This window comes from Myotis lucifugus, unplaced genomic scaffold (assembly GCF_000147115.1).
Source record: "Myotis lucifugus unplaced genomic scaffold, Myoluc2.0 scaffold_5422, whole genome shotgun sequence".
Lineage (NCBI taxonomy): Eukaryota > Metazoa > Chordata > Mammalia > Chiroptera > Vespertilionidae > Myotis > Myotis lucifugus.
The window spans coordinates 1,263-4,698 of record NW_005876470.1 but is presented as its reverse complement, the minus strand read 5'-3'; the positions used below and the strand labels follow the sequence as shown (position 1 = coordinate 4,698).

Below are 3,436 nucleotides of genomic sequence, written 5' to 3'. Positions count from 1 at the left end.
ACTGATCACTTGCCTCTCTCTTTCTCTCTGAGTCTTGCAAGCTGCTGTGCCTCCATTTTTTCTCCAGGACTCCACAGGGGCTGCTGATCAGCCCTGCCTTTCTGATGAGGCCCCATTGATAGGCCCAGAGACGCTGACTGGCATAGAAACTGACCAATCAGAACCAAATATGGGGCCTTAGAGGTGTTTCTGTCCAGGGAGAGTGGTAGATCCCAAGGCTGGCTCCAGCAATGACCTTTGCAAATCTACAGAAAGTGCTCATCAGTGACAGCCTGGACCCCTGCTGCCAGAAGATCCTGCAAGATGGAGTGCTTCAGCTGGTGGAGAAGCAGAACCTGAGCAAAGAGGAGCTGATAGCCGAGCTGCAGGACTGCCTTATTGTCTGCTCCACCACCGAGGTGACGGGGGAAGTCATCACTGCAGCAGAGACGCTCCAGGTGGTGGGCAGGGCCGGCACCGGCGTGGACAACATGGATCTGGAGGCCGCCAGGAGGAAGGCCATCCTGGTCATGAACACTCCCAATGGGAACAGTCTTAGTGCTGCGGAGCTCACCCGTGGGATGATCATATGTCTGGCCATGCAGATTCCCCAGGCGACGGCTTCGATGAAGGATGGCAAATGGACTGAAAGAAGTTCATGGGCACCGAGTTGAATGGAAAGACCCTGGGAATTCTTGGCCTGCGGAGGATTGGAGAGAGGTGGCCATCCAGATGCAGTCCTTCAGGATGAAGACTGTAGGGTACGACCCCATCATCTCACCAGAGGTCTCGGCCTCCTTCAGCATTCAGCAGCTGCCCCTGGAGGAGATCTGGCCCCCCTGTGACTTAATCACTGTGCACACCCTTCTCCTGCCCTCCACGACAGACCTGCTGAATGACAGCACCTTCGCCCTGTGCGCTTGGTGAGCTGCGCCCGTGGAGGGTTCATGGACGAGGGCATCCTCCTGTGGGCCCTGCAGTTGGGGCAGTGCGGGGCGCAGAGCTGGATGTGTTCACGGAGGAGCTGCCTCGGGACCGTGCCTTGGTGAACCAGGAGAACGCCATCAGCTGCCCCCACCTGGGCGCCAGCATCAAGGAGGCCCAGAGCCTCTGAGGGGAGGAGATCGCTGTCCAGTTCGTGGACATGGTGAAGGGCAGAACCCTTGCGGGGGTCGTGAATGCCCAGGCCCTTACCAGCGCTTTCTCTCCGCACACCAAATCTTGGATCGGTCTGTCAGAAGCTCTGGGAACCCTGATGCGAGCCTAGGCAGGGTCCCCCAAAGGGACCATCCAGGTGGTAACAGGGCTTATCCCTGAAGCATGCTGGGAACTGCCTGAGCCCCGAAGTCATTGTCGACCTCCTCAAAGACGCTTCTAATCATGCGGATGTGAACTTGGTAAATGCCAAGCTGCTGGTAAAGGAGGCCAGCCTCAATGTAACCACCTCCCATAACCCCACTGTGCTAGGAGAGCAAGGATGCAGGGAAGGCCTCCTGAGCATGGCCCTGGCAGGTGCCCCCTACCAGGCTGTGGGCTTTGTCCAGGGCACCGCACTTGTTGCAGGCACTCAACGGAGCAGCCTTCAGACCAGAAGTGCCTCTTCCAACCCTGCCATACTGCCTACCATGATTGGGCTCCTGGCAGAGGCAGGCATGCAGCTGCTGTCCTACCAGACCTCGGTGGTGTCCAATGGGGAGACCTGGCATGTCATGGGCATCTCCTCCCTGCTGCCCAGACTGGACGCCTGGAAACAGCATGTGACCAAGGCCTTTCAGTTTCATTTCTGACCTTGAGGATCACCAGGACCAGCCTTGGGGGCTTTGTGATCAACAATGAGAGGTCACATTCCTGGGGCTGACACCACTTATGTGGTCTGACCCCTGTAATAACCACTTAATAAACAGCCCCTCCGCCCAAAAAGAACCAAATCTGGGTCAACTGTGAGGAGCCAATGGCTGCCTAGGAGGAAGAGCTTTTGATGCTGACTGGCATAGAAACTAACCAATCAGAACCAATCTGGGTCAACTGTGAGGAGCCAATGGCTGCCTAGGAGGCGGAGCTTTTGACGCTGACTGGCATATAAACCGACCAATCAGAACCAAATTGGCCGGCAGAGGCGGGCAGTTGGGGTCGAGATCAGGTTGGCAGGGGAGGGCAGTTGGGGGCAACCAGATCTGCAGGGGAGGGCAATTGGGGGCGATCAGGCAGGCAGGCAGAGGCAGTTAGAGGCAATCAGGCAGGTGAGCGTTTAGGAGCCAGCGGTCCCAGATTGTGAGAGGGATGTCCAACTGCCTGTGGGATTGGGCCTAAACCGGCAGTCGGACATCCCCCAAGGGGTCCCTGATTGGAGAGGGTGCAGGCTGGGCTGAGGGACCCCCCCCCACACACACACACTCCGTGCACGAATTTCATGCACCAGGCCACTAGTCTGGCTATAAAATAAAGACTCGGTTTGCAGACTGTGGCACTGTCTCTCCATCAGAGAGGGCAGCATCCCACCTAGCCCCAGCTTTATTCTCTTGTCTGTCTGCTCCATCCTTCACCACCCCCTCTCAGGTTCACCCATGGCTGTGCCGGCATGGCACACACAGGAATACTGCTGGAGGTCTGCACTGTAACATCACCCTCAGAAACATTTATGGTTTGCGTTGTATTCCAATTTATTTTGATAGCAAATCATATTTATTGTACAAAGATATTGGAGCTGATGAAAATTAGTGAGTACCAAGTTGCCTCCCTGAGAGCCCTGGTTTGGCCTAGGTTAGGCTTCAGATGGCATTTCCAGGAAGGTTCCAGCTCTAGATCTATGAGAATAATGGAAATGAATGTTAGAAACACAGAGCTAATGGGAAGCAATTATATAACACTGCTCAGCAGTCAAGTTATCTTTCTGTTTCAAGATAAACCTGTCTAGCATGACCCATGTATCCCCCATGGCCCACCTAAGGAGTCCAGAATAAAAAATGTAGGAAATTCCCAAGACCTGCATATAAAACCATCCCGTACACTTAGGGACATTATGCACTTTTTTTTTCTTTAAGGATGTGTGTAACTTACTGCTTTGTGAGAGTGAATACTCAACTGCCAGAGCAGAAAAGGCAGCGACCAATGAATGGCACATGAGCCTCCCCTCCCCTGACTTCCAGTCCCGGGATTGAGATAATATTCAGTAGTTATATTTCAGTAAAACCCAGAATGGGAGTTGTTATCAAATCGCCTCCTTTGTAATGAGGCAAATGTGTCTTCTACCCCTTCTCCAAGACAGTACAGTGGAGTTGTATCACAATTCTATCTGCACAGTGCGAGAAATTCCATCTTCCATTGTTCTCATGGAGTTTACGCCTTGGAGTGAGGTTTCTCCCATAGTGTGAGCACCTGGCTGTGCTGAGTGTGATTCTGGTACTTGGAGTATGTTTTCACTCAACCCTATTGTGCAGTGAGAACCGACTTCTTCCTC

General features: G+C 53.7%; 1 pseudogene; it reads left to right on the top strand.

The window, feature by feature from the left end:
- Positions 1–230: 230 nt before the first annotated feature.
- LOC102429195 lies at positions 231–1,766 on the top strand (annotated as a pseudogene).
- Positions 1,767–3,436: the final 1,670 nt, after the last annotated feature.